The following is a 20603-nucleotide window of genomic DNA, read 5'->3' as shown; positions in this document are numbered from 1 at the left end:
TTAACCAAGCAAAAATATTTAATTATAAAATATATGAAAATGTACATACAAAATGTCCGAACAAAAAAGAAAAAACTACAAGTGAACTAGGTTTAATACATCAGGCTACTGGGTATCGGCAGGGCGAGGTGGCTCTGAGGTCGAAGCTGAAACAAGATGAGGTGCTGGTAACGAGATTTGGAGGCCGGACATTTGTATGGCTTGTACAAGGTCTCTCACCATCTCGGCATAGGTCCTCGTCTCCTCGCCTTAGGCCTTTAGCTGCACCCTCATCTGCTCGCCATGGGCCCTCATCTGGTCTTCCTGGATCACAAGTTGAACCTTAAGGGAACAAAGAGAACAAAGAAGGTTTTACCTCATTCAAAAGAGAATCTGAATCATACTGGCTAATTGAGCACAATTGGTTCGTATGTCTTGATTTTGAACTGAGGGACAGAGCAACATCAGGATGAAGCAGAGTTTCAGCGAACAGAAGCATTAAGATAAGTGTTTGCAAAACAAAAAACAAAAAAAATTGACATCGTAAATGCATACATGAAAAGGTAAATGGAGAAAATTCATTTTATGACTACAAATTGCTTTCATATGCAGATGTATGCATGCCAACTGTCCATTTATGGGATTCCGATTCCTAATAAAGGAAATAGTAGTTCTGATAGATAGCCACCATTGGGCATTTGGATGGAAAAAAAATAAAATGCTGAAGCACATCGTTGAAAGGTGAACGTTTCAAACAGATTATATGTGATTTTCTGGATAGAGTATCAGCAGCAATCTCAAGAACTCTTGACTGCTATATGATATGGTTTATATGTTGACCTAAGAACTGGACATTCATAGCTAGTTTGATTACATACATCAAACAACAATGAACATGAATAACAGTATGATACCTATAATTGAAGTTCTTCACAACAAAGTATAGCTTATTGGCTAAAATAGTCCACCTGCATCCATGCTCGCATTACGTTCCTAGTAATGAGATGACTGTGATTCCTTAATCATAGAACAATAAACCCAATTGCATATATATTCTGAACTCAATCATGTTTTCAATAATGATTCTTTTGAGTCACCATTTAGTTAAATTACACAAATCATTCATTTCTGTTTCTAAATGAAGCCTTATGTTCACAACAATTAGGAACATCTGACAACTTATTGGATCAATAGCTCTAACACTAAAGTTGCAGGGAAGAAAGCTTTCTCCTTTTTTTAATTCGTTTTTATATTTCAAAATGACAACTCTCTTTCTAGATTATGCAAATACTAAAAGCATAAAGCATGGCCAGAAGAAGTTGTTGCAGTTCCAACAAGGCAGTATTCAAAGAGTGAAACTGTGTGTGTATGGGAAAGAGGGCGGGTGTTCGTGTTCAAGCTTGAGATAGAGAGACACAGAGCAAAAAAAAGTCCAAACTTAAGACAACCATTCAAACTTAAGAAACCAACTTCTACAAATGAAATATTAATGAATTTCCATAAGTCATGCTTTCAGGGAAAGGGTAAAAACATTAAGCTGTCCAGATGAAAGCTTGATTAGTTAAAGTGACCAAAAATTCATAACTGGTTTAGTGAGTACCACCAATTAGTGATAATAACATATACACCGTAAACCATTAGAAGAAGATGCACCTCTAACCAAAGGAAGACCAGTTATATGAGAAAACAAAGACCAGGAAGCCGACCAAGAATAACAACAACAGCCATCGTTTCAGCCGCGACAATAGTAAGAGTATCGTCCATTTTCCCTTTTCGTCTACAACATGGGATTAACTAATGAAATTTAATTACAAAAAACGCTTAAATTACATAGTATTTACCTGCTGGTAAAGCGATGTGAAGTGCTTTGCAAGTCGAACTGCAAATTCCTCCACTGAAAGTGCCTTTACATATACCTGTGTTGCAACTAAGTTAAATCCCAAAGGCGAATAGCAATCAAAATGATGGAAACATAGCAGATTTCTAGTACTGGGAAAGCTAACAAACATAGATGTCTAATTGTCTACATACATTTTTTTTCTTTTGTGACAGAAGGACATTGTATTTCGTATCATCGTGTTAACTGGAACTTGAGTCCATAAGCAGTCACGTTAGTTGCTAAGTTCTTTAATCACTCCTGCATTCTTTTCCTTTATGCGTCTTTTATTTTTATCGATTGAACTGAGGAACCAATTTCTTCGCCCGCAGTTTCAACCGATATTTTTGCCATTTGTGAAGAAGCAGAGAAAAAAACAAAAAAACTAACACCATAGCAGACCAACCCACCACCCTAAAATTCGATTTAACACTAAAACCCTAACATTCCTAACCCTAAAATTCGATTTAACACTAAAACCCCCAATTTCTAATTTAATTTCCCAAATTGAATCTAATTACAATACCAAAATCTTCAAATTAAGGCATTAAACCTTGATTCTGAACTTAGAAAGAAGAAAATTAAAGAATTAATCTTGATTCTGACCTGGGTCTATACCTGTTGTGCAGTCGGGAGAGGATGAGGACAGGATGAGGATGAAGGATGAGAAGGAAGTCGATATGAGTGAGAGGGAAGAGAGAGACCGAGTGATTCACCTGCGTGAGAGGATGAGGGAGACCGAGTGATTCACCTGCGTGAGGGAGAGGGCGATATGAGCGAGAGGGAGACAGGGTGATTCACCTGTGTGAGAGGATGAGGGAGACCGAGTGAGAAGAGAGAGTTCGGGGTTTATCACAGAGCGAAAATTTAAACAAAGCGCCTATTTTTAACAAGGGTACCGCCAAAATTATCACACATAGCGCAATGTAGGTTTACCTTTCCACGTCACGCAAAGGGTTTTTGTGCGACGACTACACAGTAGCGTCGCGCAAGATATTTTTTGTAAAAAAAAATTATTATAAAATGTACTGAAAATATGATTTTAGTTCTTTCAAATTCAATTTTTTTTTACGTAAAACCCACAATAATATATTTTTATAACAATTACAATAAATATAAAGCTACTTAATAAATATAAATAGTTTTCAATTTCTTAAATGTTATACGTACAAAATAAATAAATTTAAATCTAGGTAATATATATACACATACCATTGAAATTGATGGGATACGCATTGTGCGAAAATAGTTTGAACGATCCAACCGTCAAACTTGTTTGTATATAGTTCGAGATCGCATACGCCAAGAATTGCAAAAAAAAACATTCAAAAATCAAGTAACGAGACAAAACTTTCCGACGGTTATAAACGAAAAATTACGATTTAGCAGTAGTTTTAACTCCGATTTTAATGATTTTTTACAGCTACACTTCTTGATCATATATGAATACAATGAACTAATTCGATTGTCAATTTAAAATATTTACACAAGAAGATACCACAAATCTTTATGTTATACTTAATGAAAGTATAAATAAACTATAAGTATTAGTGAATCTATTGTTTTGATGGGATACACATTCTACGAAGCTAATTTCAAGGATCCAACCGTCAAACTTGTTTGCATATGCTTCGAGATCGCATACGCCAAAAATCGCGAAAAATAAACATGCAGAGATCAAGAAAGGGATAAAACTTTTTGACGGTTATAAACGAAAAAACACAATTTAACGGTAGTTTTAACTCCGATTATAATGATTTTTTTATAGCTACACTCCTGGATCCTATATGAATACAATGAACTAATTCGATCGTCAATTTAAAATATTTACACAAGTGGATACCACAAAATCTTATGTTATACTTAATGAAAGTATAAATAAACTCCAACTGTTAGTTAATCTATTGTTTTAATGGATACGCATTGTACAAAACTAGTTTCAATGATCCAACCGTCAAACTTGTTTGTATATGCTTCGAGATAGCATAGGCCAAAAATCTCAAAAAACAAACACTCAGAGATTATGTAACGGGACAAACCTTTTCGACGGCTATAAACGAAAAAATCACGATTTAACGGTTATTTTAACTCTGATTTTGATGATTTTTTACGGCTACACTCTTTAAATCTATATGAATACAATGAACTAATTCGATCGTCAATTTAAAACATTTACACAAGTGGATACCACAAAAGAAAAAGGCAATGCAAGAATCCCAAAAGAAAAGCAAAAGGAAAAAAAAAAAAACTTTGCGCGACGTAGTTGTACCTACGTCGCGCAAAGTTTTTTTTTTTTTTCTTCCTTATGAGTACAAAATAAATAAATTAAAATCTATGTAGTAATATATATATCATTGAATGTGATAGGAAACGTATTGTACGAAACTAGTTTCAAAGATCCAACCGTCAAACTTGTTTGTATATGCTTCGAGATCGCATACGCCAAAAACAAACATGCAAAGATCAAGTAACAGGATAAAACTTTCGACTGATATAAACAAAAAATCACAATTTAATTGTAGTTTTAACTCCGATTTTGATAATTTTTTACAGTTACACTCTTTAAACCTATATGAATACAATTAACTAATTTAATCGTCAATTAAAAATATTTACACAAGTGGATACCACAAAAGAAAAAGGGAATGCAAGAACCCAAAAGAAAAGCAAAAGGAAAAAAAAAAAAAGCTTTGCGCGACGTAGGTACACCTGCGTCGCGCAAAGTTGGGAAAAGTTGGGAAAAAAGCGGTTAATCTTTCTTGGTTTGGCGCCAAAACTTTGCGCGACGAAGGCTGACGTCGCGCAAAGTTGTTTTGCACGACGTAGGTGGACCTACATCACGCAAAATAACTTTGTGCGACGTCAACCTTCGTCGCGCAGAGTGCCGTCGCGCAAAGGCCGTTTGCGCGACGTTTTGTTTTTGGCGTCGCGCAAACAAATTTTGCGCGACGAAATTTGATGCGTCGCGCAAACATGTTTTTCTACTAGTGTCATGCCAGGAATTTAACTTAATGTGATCGTGACTAGTAACCTTCACTACTTGTGAATATAAATTCCTAACGATTATGTGAAATTCCCTTATATTCTAGCATCAAATTCATGCATGCAAACTAAGTGTGCACCCTTAATCGACATACAAGAATAAGTTCTTAATAAAATAGTTAAGCAAATTGCATTCACGATTCACAAATTCATAATTGGATTTAATCAATTCATATTGCACATAAAATCATGGCTTCAAAGTCTCCCTTAGCTAAAATAAGTTTAGCCTCTCATGTTCACAGCAAAAGAAACAAAATTGAATTTAAACATTGAAAACAAAAGATTGATTACACCTAAAACGCCCAGCGAAGTCAACTTGAATGCCCTGCAAGTTCAAGCTCATATCTCTTCTTTTCCTTGCTGTAGCACAGAGGTTAAGGGATGATTTTAGATTTGTTTCTGGGTTAGGAAATGGATTTGGGTTGGTAAGGGGGTGTGGCAAAGTAGAGGGATGGTGTGTGGATGTATGGTTGAAGGTATGAATGTATGGGAATGGTGGAGAATGAGTGTAGGGTGCGGTAGAGTAGTGGGATGAATTCGGGGTGTGTAGAGATGGTGTATGGCGTGATAGATCTCAAAGGGTGCGGCCAAGGTTTATTAAAAAAATTTGCCAAGTATCTAAAACCCTAGGGAAATAAGGTAAAGGTGCAGCAGAAATTAAATGAGAAAAGGAAATAAAGTTTTATTAATGTCAAAGGATTTTTATTCTAAAACCACTAGGAAAAAGACTAAGTCGAAGTCAGAAATTAAAAGGAAAGGGAATATAGGGTGCGGCAAAGGCAAAGGGAAAGAGGAAAGGTCTTAAATTAAAAAGGGAATGTGATTTGGTGCGGAAAATAGGAAAGTGAAGGTCTCCCTTGTGCGGCAAGGAAGGAGAATGGAAGGGGAAAAGGAAAGGTGGTGCGGCAAGGGCTAGAATTGTGCAAAGAAACTTTGGTTTGTGTCCTAGAATGCATAAGAGACCTTCAATGTTACTGGAACTTAGGGACATTTAGGATTAGGAAAGGTCAAACCAAAATAGGAAATCTTGGCTTAACTTTCCTACTTCAAGTAAGAATCCTCATTTGAGTAGGAATCCTTCTTTGATTAGGAATCATTCTTTGATTAGGAATCCTAACATCTTCAAGTCTTCAATTTCGTTCATTCCTTTTGCTCCAAGCATATGCTATCCATTCCAAGCTCAATTTTGCTCCAAAAGGCTCCAAAATGCACCTTATTTCTTCATAAAGCCTATGGACCTACAAACACACGAAAATAACTTAAAATACTAAAATAACTAAGAACTAATTAATTAAATGGAAGGAAACAAGCTAATTAAGTCGCATAAATATGCATCTATCAGTAGGTTGCCATACTTAGTGGCCACTCCTAGTACAATGTGAAGGAAATATTTGTGAAAACAAGTTCATTTGAGCAACATCCATGTATGCTATTAAAAATTAAAAGGCGGAATCATGCTTATATGCACTCAAAAACAAAACTTAACCCATGAAATTCAAAGCCTAGTAGTTATGGTGAACCAAGACTCAACTCAAAACAAAGTGCGTTAAGAAACTTTATACCTTTGAAGCACCTCTTTGCTTAGCAAAGGTTAATCAGCCATGTGAGGGTCTTTTTTCCTTTGTCACCTTGCTCCTTGGCTCCATGGATTTGGATGGAGGAACTGATGTGAGAATTACTTGACACACAAATTAAACCCTCTTTTTGACAATTGTAGTATAGATGTAAGTAGGGTATCGTTCTAGGGCGGGGATTAGGAGGGATTGCTAATCTATCCTAAATTAATTTAAAAATATTAAACAAGACTCAAGGACACAAAACTAGGCTAAAAACTCTAATAACTCGAAACACACTTAGAATGACTCAAAATAATGAAAACAATCAAATTAGACACTAGGAACTGAAATGGACGGAAATTGAATTAAAAGACTAACAACAATGAAAATTAACTAAATAATATAATTTAATAATGGGGGTAGTTTGGTTTTGACGAGAAGTAAATTAAACTTAAATAAATTACAGAATTGACAAAAACATAAAATTAAGGTGAAAGGATAGGTGACGGACTAGCTAGAGGGTTCTTCTCCACACATGACACATATGCAACCTAAATTGATTTTCAGTTGTTCTTTCAATAAATTGTAAATCTCAACGCCCCAAATTAACCGTGAATTGCACTAATTAACCCTCAGTTTTTCCACAAGTTATTGGGTTGGATGATTGCATACGACAACCCAAAACATTCCCTACAAGTTCCCTACATGAATTGCATAATAGAGATACAAGCAAGAATCATTAAGTTCTATGAAAAACATAAGCATTGACGAGGCACTCGTTACTATGATTTGCATGAAACTTATGCCAAGAATTTACTTAACGTGATTGTGACTAGCAACCTTCACTACTTGTGAATATAAGTTCATAACGATTAGGTGAAATTCACTTATATTCTAGCGTCAAATTCATGCATGTAAATTAAGTATGCATTCTTAATCGACATACAAAAATAAGCTATCAATCAAGCAGTTAAGCAAATTAAATCACAACTCAGAAAATCACAACTGAAGGTAATCAATTCATATTACAAATATATTCATGGCTTTGAATTAACCTCTAGCCAAATTAAATTTAATTACACATTATTATCAAATTGAACCAAAAGTAAAACATGGGTTTGAGAAGATAAAACCAAGAAGAATGGAGTGAAACTTTGCTCTCTGTGTTGCTCACGCTTGGTTCTGTGCTCTCTGATCTCCCCCGTGCTGATTTCTGCGCTGTTTCCTCCTGACCTTCACGCTGCCAAAGGCAGCTCCCTCTCTCCCCGCGTCTCACTCTGTCCACTCTCCTCTTCCGCGTCAGTCCCAGCTGCATGGGCAGCTTTCCTCTGATTCTCCCTGGCGTCTGACTCTCACTTCTCTTGCTCCTACTCACCCCCCACTTCCTCTGCTATGCTCACGCTGCCCAAGGGCAGCTTTCCTTTCCTTTTCTTTTCCGTTTATTCTTCTCCCATCCATCATTCATGCCAATCCAAATGCTGTGCCTAGCTGCCAAAGCTTTAGTGCTCTTTTTTTATTCTTTTGTTTTCTTTTGTTCCACCCCCCAAACAGCCTTTGCCGACCCCTCACTTATTATTCCTTTTGTTTCTTTAAGGCAGCAAAGCAGCTTGCTGCTTTTCTCCTCCCACGCCTCCAGCTGGTATCCCACAATGGGTGGTCAAGAAGAAGAACAATAATAAGAAAAGAGTGAGTGTTTTGTGGTAGGTGCAAAAAGCACTCATGCTAATGCTAGCTGGACTCGTTCCCTAAAAAAAAAACAAAAGTATCACAAATCCTATAATACGTAAAAACAAGGTAAATAGCTCAAAAATATAAGGAACTAACTAAGAAAAGACGAGTGAATTTGAAGTAAAAATATATATAAATATGATCCGATCAAATACCCCCACACTTAGCTTTTGCTAGTCCTCGAGCAAAACAAAGAAAACATGAAAAGTAATAACATGAAAAACATTAGTTTCCCCCTATGTGACTCTCATAGAATTTCATTCGAGAAAACAAATCATCAAGAACCATAGCTAGCACCAAACAAACTAATCCAAGTTCATCTTCCTTATTCAAATATTAGCAGTAATCTTTGAATCATCCTTGAAGTGTAGTGTGTGAGATAGCCATGCTAATACAATTTCAAATTTTTTATATTTTTAAAATCATCATATGCAAACTAGCGACCTTCTCACGGGATATGCACTCAATCACACATGTCTTTAGTTTTAATGTGTTTCGCTCAAAGAATCAAATGTGAAATTTCTACCATAAGCTTGCATAAAGATCACTTATCCACAGTCATAATTGCAAAACTTAAATCAAGAGGACTTTTATTGGATGTAATGAGGTTTAGGGAGAGGGTTATTGAAATGAAAAAATAGGTAAACACAAGTTCCAAGCTGCATTGCAAGCAATTCTTTTGTTTAGATTTATAAGAACTCAATCTTTCCAGCGATTCTTCTAGCACCTCCAACCACACCCTTAACTGAAACTTGAAAAACTTTTTATTTTCTTTGTATACAATCTTTCTTTTTCTTTTTATTTTTTATTTTTTTTTTATTTTTTTATTTTTATTTTTTATTTTTAAATACAAACATGAAATACCCCCACACTTATTCTTTTGCCAAACACCTTCAAAGTACTTCACAAACATTTCTCATAAGACATTTTCACATTGCTCACTAGCTTGCTTGGAAAGGGTAAGGAAAAATGTTTCAGGCATAAGGGTAGACATATCTGGTGATAAGAAATAAAAGGCTCAACATACACGGCTCAAATTGGCAATCTAATGATATCATTTTTATTTGGGAAACATGGTTATTTGGGCCATAGTGGTAAACCTAATGCCTCTATCATTTCCAAGTTCATGCAATCAATGACAAGCATTTCGAAAGATCGTTACGCAAGTTCTAGAGATGTATCTCACATAAGTTCATCACACATGAAAGAATAGGAGTGTATGAAAAATGCACACACTTTCAATCGGCTCAAAAACTCACATAGGATGTATATGGTCACTAAATTCACATATGAAGATTTAAGTCATACTTTAGTTTCACATCAACAAGGCTATGTGCATTTGGTTTTTCAAAGATGGTCAAACATGTACAAAACTAACAAGAGAATTAGGAATTCACAAAACACATGTTAACTAAGTTCTTGATGATCATGGTTCAAATTTGATCCAATTATATCATTGGGTCGGGAAACTAACAAAAATCTAATTCAAAACAATAAGGGAAACAAGACAATATTTTTGGATTTTTAAATTTTCCGATTTATTTATTTATTTATTTTTTTTAAATTTTTTTTTTTTTTTTTTAAGAAAACAAAACTAATTAAGAAAACAAAAATCAACAACATGGAAACAAATGAAACTCGTTCGTAGTTGAAGGTACAAAAAAAAAATTTCAATTTGGTCATTTTTATACTCTTTACCCCCAAACTTAAACTGGACATTGTCCCCAATGTCAGAAAACACTATAATGCAAATAAAAATAAAATAAATAAATAATAAAAAAAACAAAATAAAGCAATTGGACTGAAAACTTCCCTAGTTTGCAGTAAAACCAAGCGATGACCCCCCCAAGCTAAAATTCTGCAATCAACTTCAAGGGTGGAAATAACCAAAAATTCCTGCAAAGAAAAGAAATAATTCAATTAAGTAACGCAAGAAAATGTAAAAAAAATTGCAAACGAAAAATTGAAAATCACGATAAAAGACAATGAATAGAACTAATAAGTGATCATTGGTCGTGCTTGTTGACTTTCCACAGCTTTCCTCTTGAACGGGGTGACACTTAGCTTTTTACTTGCAAGTGATGATTTGATGATATTGTACGGCGAGGCTTTGCTCTTTGGTGATGTTGCAGTTCCTTATTTGTTCTCCAAGCAGATGTGGCAGCTTCTCTAGTTCTTCATCTCAGACTCCTTCTGCTGGGATGATTGTGCAAGCTGCATTCTTCTCTGCTTGTTTCTTCTGCACGACGGGCAGGCACGAGGGAAAGGTGTTGGTCTGTTTCTTTCTTCAATCTTTCCAAGTGCCCACCTCTTGCTCTCTTTCTCCTTGTCCTTAGTTGAGGATGAATCAGCACGTTGTCTCCACATGCTTCGAGGTATCATCTTCACTTCCCTTATACGTGAGAGACGAAGCGAAAGCATAAGATGATGAGTACTCGAGAGCAGGTGCTGACTGGAGAAAGGACAGGGAGAAAGCATGATATGAGATACTCGTGCTCTCAACCTTTATGATATGAAATACTTGTGCTCTGGATGGGTTGTTTGCAGGGGTATCCCAGGGAATGAGGAAAACTGAGTAACTCGAGAGGGTGTGTTGGAAATACATTCTCGGAGATGAAGAAGTGCTGAGAGGGTGTGCCTTTGCTGTGGGAAGGCGAAGGTAGACACTTATAGGACTTTTCTTCACAACCGGAACTATTCCCTCACTCATTGTCGGCAGCCGGTGGATGGATGAATAGTACAAATTACGCGCTTTCTGACAAAGCTGCCCGTAATTTCCGCAAAGCTGCACGTTGCATGTGACGAGTGACGACACGTCTAGACAAATTGATTTTTTTTTTTTTTGAAATCCGGGGTTCGGCTCGTGGTTTCTGAGCAAGCCCAGCCTTTAAGAAATGAAACGCCTCTTTTGAGAAAAGAATCCGACTTTTGAGAAAGGAGCCCCGACTCTTCGATTTGCGAGAGGACGCTTCTTCGATTTCTAAGGAGCGCCTCTTTGATTTCTTCTTTTTATAGAGGCGTTAATTTTGTTCCACAACACACTTGAGCTCTCTCCTGTAAACACTCCCTTCTTGCACTTCCAAAATCTTAATCTGTCCGATCTCTTCTTTCTTTACCATTCTGAAAAATGTCTGGCCCTTCCGATCGTCGTTTTGACTTGAACATTGGTGAAGAGGCAGCTCCGCCTTCACCAGACAACATCTGGCGCCCATCCTTCATATCCCCTACCGGTCCCCTTACCGTGGGGGATTCGGTGATGAAAAATGAAATGACAGCTGCGGTGGTGGCCCGGAACCTTGTCACCCCCAGAGATAACAGACTGCTCGCTAGACGGTCTGATGAATTGGCGGTTAAGGAGTCTCTGGCTCTTAGCGTGCAGTGTGCGGGTTCTGTGTCCAACATGGCCCAACGCCTATTTGCTCGAACCCATCACGTCGAATCGTTGGTGGCTGAAATACAGAGTCTCAAAGAAGAGATTAGAGGACTCAAGCATGAAAATAAACAATTGCACAAGCTTGCACACAATTATGCCACAAACATGAAGAGGAAAATTGACCAGCTGCAGGAAAATGATGGTCAGATTTTACTTGATCACCGGAGGTTTGTGGGTTTGTTTCAACCGCATCTGCCTTCGTCTTCTGGGCCGGCACCGCGTAGTGAAGCTCCAACTGATCAACCTCCGATACCTCCTCATTCCGTGGCCCCGCCGACTGCTGAAGCTCTGCCGACTACTGAAGCACCACCTGACCAATGAATGCTATTAGTTTACACATCATTGTAAAATATTTTTACTTTTATGTTTTTTTTTTTTTTTTTTTTTTTTTTTTTTTTTTAATCAATGTAAAATATGTAAATCAATGTAAAAAGACTTTGTTTAACCTTCCCCCACACTTAAACTAAATAACACAAACTCACAGAAATCAACCAAATAATACAACTAACTGAACAAAACAAAATGAAAGCAGTAAAGATAAGGGTGTAAGAATGCAAATCTGATTTGGTTAGCGATTCCAAAGTCTCCCTTCGTTGAATGCTTGGGTTGCCTCCCAAGAAGCGCTTGATTTAACGTCTTTAGCGGGACGAATCTTTCCTTTAAATTCCCCTCGGCTCCAAAGCATGGAATTTATCTTTTAATGGGAGGTGATACTTGAAATGATTCGGCAATGGTTTAAATTCAAGAGTGGGTGCCTGAATCATCAAAATCAGAAACATGTTAGTATAAATTAAAATTAAAATTGGAGAAGATGGCTTACTTTCTTTTTCCGACACAAACTCAATGACAAACACCACATCTTTGAACATTTCCGGGACTTTGAACTTGGCCAGGTTTACTATGATGGTTGTGGCTTGTCCCGTGTTATCAAACTCAACTGCTTTGGGCTTGATTGTCTCATGCACAGCCTCATGGATGTATTCTTGATATGCTTCAACCACTTCATTTTCTTGAATCTCTTTTCTTGGTGTGCAAGGTTCTTTGAACGTTTCAATACCATCGGGAACTTGTTTTGGTGCACCAAGAATTGGGATATCACTTTGCACCTTTGGAAGAGCTTCCACAATGTCTTTTTCACTCTCTATGATATTTGGAATAAAAAACCTACAAGGAAAAAGGACATTTGGTGGAATAATGTTAGAATGAAGTGGATTTAGAACTTCCTCACCTGAGTTGGATGACATAGGGATTTGAGGAGCTTGCAGCAAGAATTCTTCTAAACTGCCCAGGTCGTCCTCCTCCTTTTCTGCTTGCAGCAGCAATTCATCCATGTTCGGGCTGTGTTTGGATGGTTCTGGGACAGCTTCATCCTTCATGTCACCTTCCAAAGTGATAGCATCGTGGATTTCAAAATCTTCCTTCGAATTTTCAACAGTTGAGCTGGAGAGTTCACTTTGCTCTTGAATTTGTACCATGAATTCCATAATCTCTCCCATTTGACTCATCAATTTATCCAACTTCTTGTCTTGATTTTGTTGGTCCTGCGTCAAAGAGGTTAGTACTTGAAGAATTTGATCACTATCCATGGACATACTTGAATTTGATTGGAATTGTTGTGGGGTATGCGGTGGTGGCTGCATAGGCGTTAAATAAAACTCCTCAGATTGCTGCCAATATCCATCTTGTTGAGCCTCCTTGGCTTGATTTTGTGAGCCCTGCACCAAAGAATTTAATTCATCAAAAATTTGATTGTAATCTATTGACGAACCTGAGTTTGATTGAACATATTGCATAGGTTTTGAATAGAACTCCTCCTCTTGCTGCCAATATCCATCTTGTTGGAATTGTTGAGGTTCCCCCCACATATAATTTGAATGATCTCTCCAAGCCGAATTGTAAGCGTTGGAAAACATGTTGTTGCTTGGTTGATCATAGCCTTGATAACCCCAAGCATCTTCGTTCACAGTGAATTGAGGATGTTGATATCCTTGCCCATAGTGCACATCAAATGTAGGGACACTTGGCATTGTGGTCCGTTCGGCATTATGAGTCAATTGAGCAGTGAGCTGTGCCAATTGAGCTTGAATGGTCGCAAGTGCCATGTCTTGCTCCATTTGTACCTAAAATCAAAGAAAGAAAAATAAATCAAATATCAAAAGTAAAATACACAAACACCAATATAAACATAAACAAAAACAAAAATAAAGGGATTAGCAAAGTTGCTAATCCCCGGCAACGGCGCCAAAATTTGATGTGAGAATTACTTGACACACAAATTAAACCCTCTTTTTGACAATTGTAGTATAGATGTAAGTAGGGTATCGTTCTAGGCCGGGGATTAGGAGGGATTGCTAATCTATCCTAAATTAATTTAAAAATATTAAACAAGACTCAAGGACACAAAACTAGGCTAAAAACTCTAATAACTCGAAACACACTTAGAATGACTCAAAATAATGAAAACAATCAAATTAGACACTAGGAACTGAAATGGACGGAAATTGAATTAAAAGACTAACAATAATGAAAATTAACTAAATAATATAATTTAATAATGGGGGTAGTTTGGTTTTGACGAGAAGTAAATTAAACTTAAATAAATTACAGAATTGACAAAAACATAAAATTAAGGTGAAAGGATAGGTGACGGACTAGCTAGAGGGTTCTTCTCCACACATGACACATATGCAACCTAAATTGATTTTCAGTTGTTCTTTCAATAAATTGTAAATCTCAACGCCCCAAATTAACCGTGAATTGCACTAATTAACCCTCAGTTTTTCCACAAGTTATTGGGTTGGATGATTGCATACGACAACCCAAAACATTCCCTACAAGTTCCCTACATGAATTGCATAATAGAGATACAAGCAAGAATCATTAAGTTCTATGAAAAACATAAGCATTGACGAGGCACTCGTTACTATGATTTGCATGAAACTTATGCCAAGAATTTACTTAACGTGATTGTGACTAGCAACCTTCACTACTTGTGAATATAAGTTCATAACGATTAGGTGAAATTCACTTATATTCTAGCGTCAAATTCATGCATGTAAATTAAGTATGCATTCTTAATCGACATACAAAAATAAGCTATCAATCAAGCAGTTAAGCAAATTAAATCACAACTCAGAAAATCACAACTGAAGGTAATCAATTCATATTACAAATATATTCATGGCTTTGAATTAACCTCTAGCCAAATTAAATTTAATTACACATTATTATCAAATTGAACCAAAAGTAAAACATGGGTTTGAGAAGATAAAACCAAGAAGAATGGAGTGAAACTTTGCTCTCTGTGTTGCTCACGCTTGGTTCTGTGCTCTCTGATCTCCCCCGTGCTGATTTCTGCGCTGTTTCCTCCTGACCTTCACGCTGCCAAAGGCAGCTCCCTCTCTCCCCGCGTCTCACTCTGTCCACTCTCCTCTTCCGCGTCAGTCCCAGCTGCATGGGCAGCTTTCCTCTGATTCTCCCTGGCGTCTGACTCTCACTTCTCTTGCTCCTACTCACCCCCCACTTCCTCTGCTATGCTCACGCTGCCCAAGGGCAGCTTTCCTTTCCTTTTCTTTTCCGTTTATTCTTCTCCCATCCATCATTCATGCCAATCCAAATGCTGTGCCTAGCTGCCAAAGCTTTAGTGCTCTTTTTTTATTCTTTTGTTTTCTTTTGTTCCACCCCCCAAACAGCCTTTGCCGACCCCTCACTTATTATTCCTTTTGTTTCTTTAAGGCAGCAAAGCAGCTTGCTGCTTTTCTCCTCCCACGCCTCCAGCTGGTATCCCACAATGGGTGGTCAAGAAGAAGAACAATAATAAGAAAAGAGTGAGTGTTTTGTGGTAGGTGCAAAAAGCACTCATGCTAATGCTAGCTGGACTCGTTCCCTAAAAAAAAAACAAAAGTATCACAAATCCTATAATACGTAAAAACAAGGTAAATAGCTCAAAAATATAAGGAACTAACTAAGAAAAGACGAGTGAATTTGAAGTAAAAATATATATAAATATGATCCGATCAGGAACTTTGTTTCTTGGCTCCATGTCATATTGGATATGGATGGAAGAATTGGGTTCTCCAAAAGTCCCCAAAGTTGGAGACCTCTAAGTTTCGACACCAAGGATGGTTAAGGAAGAAGACGAGTGACCATGGAAGAATTAGATGCTAGTAAATTCCCCTATGGTGGCCGGCCTCCTAGAGAGAAAAAGGAGAGCTTTTGTTCTCTCCAATTTCCTCAAGAAAACCCTAATGAAGAAAAGGCTATAAAGTCACATTTATACCTACCTTCAATGCAGTGGCAAACTTGTAACAAGTTAAAAACTCACTCCCTCTCTAAGCATGGCCGGCCTCCCTACTTTAGTGGGTTAATTGCCCATTTTGTTTTAGTTGTCACACAACTTAAACCTTATGTGCCTTGTGGACCAAAACCCTTTTGTGTTCCGAAACCCAAAACTAACTTAAGGCCTAAAACGAACCTTTCGTTCTAGATTAATTAACTTTTAATTAATCCTTGACATATAAAATTAAACTATTTAATTGTCCTTACTCATCTTTGTTATATCATTCAATCATTACCTTACATGGTGTGTGATCCATTAGGTTCCTTTTAGCAAGGCAGTGGGCGATTAGAACTCTTCAAATCGATTGTGAATTGAAACTTACTTTCAATTCTCCCTTTAGTGATTATACACCTTTGGGCTTCCACAAACCATGAGTGACAACTAGCAGTATGTCATAGCTACCCAAGCTAATTAGAAGAGATGGAGAACCTATTCAGTTTAGGATTCCAATGCAATACGATCTTTCTCTAATACAATACTCTTGACCACATTGTTTGGTTTGATAGTTTATTCATGTCTATTATCCAATGTGATTAATTTACTTATATGATTACCTTGAATGTCATTTGGAATGACTTCCTAAATCTCATTCATACTTTGGCCAGAGATTCTTAATCATATCATAGAGTATTATCCCTCAAACAATTCGAATGTTAGAGATCCTTTGTTGCGCATTCACTTGCATCCATAGCTAAGTGGCTTAACCCCAACCATGCAATGGCCACCTTCTGACGGAGTGACTTTGACATAGTCAAAGATCAAGGACCTAACCACAAGACAACTATGATGCGTCATGTCAAAGGACTACTTTGCATTATCCCAACCATGAGTTCTCATGTGACATGAGTATGAGAACTCCTTGTTGATTGATAGGAGCATATTTATGTGACTGAGTTAGCTTGTTCTCATGCATTTATGTTGTTATTCCTTAGTTGTTTTAGTGTTTAAAGTCATTTTCGTGCAATTTCAGGTTCTAAGGACAAAGTATGCAATAAGGTGCATTTTGGAGAAGTTTTGGGCTTGGAATGGATAGCGCATGCATGGAGCAAAGTGGTTGGACGAAATTAAAGATCTAAAGAAGCTAGAAATGTGCCAAGGAGAGGAAGAAAATAAATAGAGGACCAAGGAAGACTAGGAAACTATCAAGAAAGAGGAAAGACTAGTCAAATTTGCCTTATCTTGTGTTTACCTTTTCTAATCTAAATTACCAAAGATTCAGTCACACGAAGGGTTTCTAAATACTTTGGGACATTTCATTACATATTCTACAAGTCCTAAACCTACCTTAAAAGTCCAAGCCATATCATCCATCACCATTTCTCTTCCTTGCCGTGCAAGAGAGCCATCCCTTTCCTATTTTCTGCCATAAATCACTCCAATTTCCACCCATGCCATGCATCATCACCCTTGGCCCCTTCATTATTTCAGATTTCATGCATCATTACATTCAATCATTGCACTCAATTGCTATACCATTCCTTGTTCCCTCCATCATTTAAGATTTCATGCATCATTACATTGAATCATTGCACTCAATCGCTACACCATTCCTTATTTCCTCCATCATTTCAGATTTCATGCATCATTGCACTCAATTGCTACACCACTCCATGTTCCCCTCCATTGCCATGCACTTCATCTATAAAAGGAAGTGTGTGTAACATAAATTGAGCTTAGTTTTTGCTTGATCATTCATCCCCATTTCAATACAACCTTCATCCAAACACATCCATTCATCTTTACATCCATTCCTCCATATAAACAAACCTTCAAACACTCACCAACACCTTGTGCCGTAGCAAAGGAAGGGAAGGAAAGTGTTTGGACGTGCTTGCTGTCCAACTTGGATCATTGGAGCGTTTAGGTGTTTTCTTTCTTTTGTTTCTAATGTTTAAATTCATTTCCTTTCATTTTGTTGTAAATATGAGTGGCTAAACCCCTCTCGGCTAGGGGTGATTTCAAAGCCATGATTATGTTGCAATATAATTTGATAAATTCCAGTGATGATCCCTTGAATCGTGAGTGCAATTGGCTTAACTATTTGATTGATAACTTATTTGTATTTGTTAATTAAGGGTCGACACTTAATTGGCATGCATAAATCTGTTGCTAGAATATAAGGAAGTTTCACATAATCATTACAAACTTATATTCACATGTAGTGAAGGTCGCTTATAAACGATCGCGTTAAGTTCAATTCCTAGCATAAGTGATATGATGTCATAGTTGCAAGTGCTTTGTCAATGCTTATGATTTTCATTAAACGTAAGGATCCTTGATTGTATCTCTATTATGATGTCATGTAGGGAACTTTTGAAGAATGTTTTGGGTTGTCGAATGATGTCATCCAATCCAACAAAATAAGGAAAATCTGAGAGTTAACTAGTTATGTCACGGTTAATTTGGAGCATTGTTGTTCATAATTCAATGAAGTAGTAACTGGAAATCAAGTTATTTGCATACATGTCATGTGTGGAGAAAAAGCCTCTAGTTATCCCTTCCATCATCTTATTTCTCAAATTTGTTTTACAATCTGTCTAGTTTTTCATACTTGTTTGCTTGTTTCAACTTCATCCAAATCAAAACCCCCCTTTTAGTTTCTTGTTTTAGTTTGTGTTTTTAAGTGTTTTGATTCAAGTAAAAGTCAATTTTCGTCCAAAGTCATTCCTAGTGTCTAGTTTAAGTTTATTTGGTTGTTTTAAGCTGTTTTGAGTATTTTAAGTTTGCTTTGAGTCTTGTAGTCTTGTTAAGTGTTTTTAAGTTTAGTTTTATGTTTTTGAGTCAGTTTAGAGGTTATTAGCAAGCCCTCCTAATCCCTGGTCTAGAAGGATCCCTACTTATACTTGTACTACAATTGTTAAAAGAGGGTTAAATTTGTGTGTTAAGACAATTTTCGCAACAAGTTTTTGGCACCGTTGCGAGGGATTAGCAACTTTGCTAATCCCCCGTTGTTTCTTTCTCGTGTCTTTTGTTTTACATTTGATATTTGATTTAGTTTTGTTTCCTTAATTTCAGGTACTAGAGAAGTAAGACATGGATTTTGCTACCATTCAAGCTCAATTGACGGAACTTACTTCTTAATTGTCACAATATGCCGAAAGGACCACAATGCAAAGTGCCCCTACATGTGGTGTGTCCTATGGGCAAGGATATCCAACTCAGCAATATTCTCAATTCGCTACGAATGAAGATGCTTGGAGTTATCAAGGCCATGGCCAATCATGGGACAACATGTTTTCCAACGCTTACTGATGTGAGAATTACTTGACACATAAATTAAACCCTATTGATGACAATTGTAGTAATGATGCAAGTAGGGATCGTTCTAGACCGGGGATTAACTAGGGATGCTAATCAACAAATATAAGACTCAAGAATATAAGAAGAAACTTAAAAACACAAAAGTAGGTTTTAAAACACTAAACTAGACTCAAAGAGTTCAAAACACTTTAAGGCACAAACTAAACAAACTTAAACACACTTCGATACAAGAAAGTAAATGGGAGGTATTGGTTTGGATGAGATTGAGATAACAACAAAAAGTAAAACTAAATAGATGGTTGATGGATTAGCTAGAGATCCATTCTTCACACATGACACACTTGTACATGAATTGATTTCCAATTGCTTTTCAATAGATTATGAAACTCAACACCCCAGATTAATCGTGATGCACTAATTAATTCTCAGATTTTCCTTGATTTATTGAATTGGATGAATGCATACGACAATCCAAATTATTCTCCAAAAGTCCTCTACATGAATGCATAATAGAGATACAATTAAAGATCATTACGTTCTATGAAAATCATAAGTGTTAACGAGGCATTCGTAACTATGAATGCATGATACGTTTGCCAAGAATTCAATTAACGCGATTGTGACTAGCAACCTTCACTACCAATGAATATAAACTTGTAACGATTAGGTGAAACTCATTTATATCCTAGCATCAAATTCATGCATGAAAACTAAGTATGCATCCTTAATCAACATACAAGAATTAGTTTTGAAGAAAGTAGTTAATTGAATTGCATTCACAACTTATTAAATCACAATTGGAAGAAATCAATTCATATCTCAAACATGTTCATGGCTTCGAACTTCACCCTAGCTAAGTAAGGGTTTAGTTCCTCATACTTGCAATTAAACAAAAACAATTGATATTAAACATAGAGAAACAAAGTAGAAGACACCTAGAATGCTCCAACAACTCCAATGGAATGGCTAGCACAACTCCAAGCACTCCTCCTTCTTTGCAAGCCTTGGAACTAATGGAAATGTGTATGAATGGCTGTGTCTCATCCTTGAAGGCTGAATGGTGCTTATATAGAGGTTGGAAATGTCAAGCAATTGCAAGGTAATGGACAAGGGAAAAAAAACCCACGGCAATGAAGGAAGATGCTGCCAGCTTTTTGCCTTGTGTGTGTGTGCTGTCTTTGTGTTCTTTCCACCTAGAAATAATCATGCCAAAGCCACCCAAAGCTATAAGTGGGAGACCAACAAGAAATCCACTTCATAGTGGTCCAATTTCCTTGCTTTTCTGCTGTCCATTCACTCCCCTTGTTTTATTTCTTTTCTTTTGTTTGCTTTCAATTCCAATCTGCAAGTTGTCGTCAGCTAGACCTTCCCTTACTCAAATGCCTATAA

The 20603-nt window shown here is 36.9% G+C and overlaps 2 long non-coding RNA genes across 3 annotated transcripts; both read right to left on the bottom strand.

Moving 5' to 3' along the window:
• Positions 1-2598, bottom strand: LOC103416008 (uncharacterized). Of its 2 annotated transcripts, none has more exons than XR_011571259.1 (3): positions 2474-2598; positions 1821-1895; positions 1-303 (listed from the first exon to the last, which is right to left on the bottom strand). It is a non-coding gene; the product is annotated as an uncharacterized lncRNA (long non-coding RNA). The 2 variants fall into 2 exon arrangements; XR_011571260.1 differs by having other exon boundaries at positions 2462-2566.
• Positions 2599-14754: 12156 nt separating this feature from the next.
• On the bottom strand, positions 14755-20254 carry LOC139187949 (uncharacterized). The gene is made up of 2 exons (XR_011570990.1): positions 20150-20254; positions 14755-15391 (listed from the first exon to the last, which is right to left on the bottom strand). It is a non-coding gene; the product is annotated as an uncharacterized lncRNA (long non-coding RNA).
• Between the last annotated feature and the right edge of the window lie 349 nt (positions 20255-20603).

This window comes from Malus domestica, chromosome 09, assembly GCF_042453785.1.
Source record: "Malus domestica chromosome 09, GDT2T_hap1".
Lineage (NCBI taxonomy): Eukaryota > Viridiplantae > Streptophyta > Magnoliopsida > Rosales > Rosaceae > Malus > Malus domestica.
Note: the sequence above shows the minus strand (reverse complement) of the source record. Positions and strands in the feature narration are given on the sequence as shown.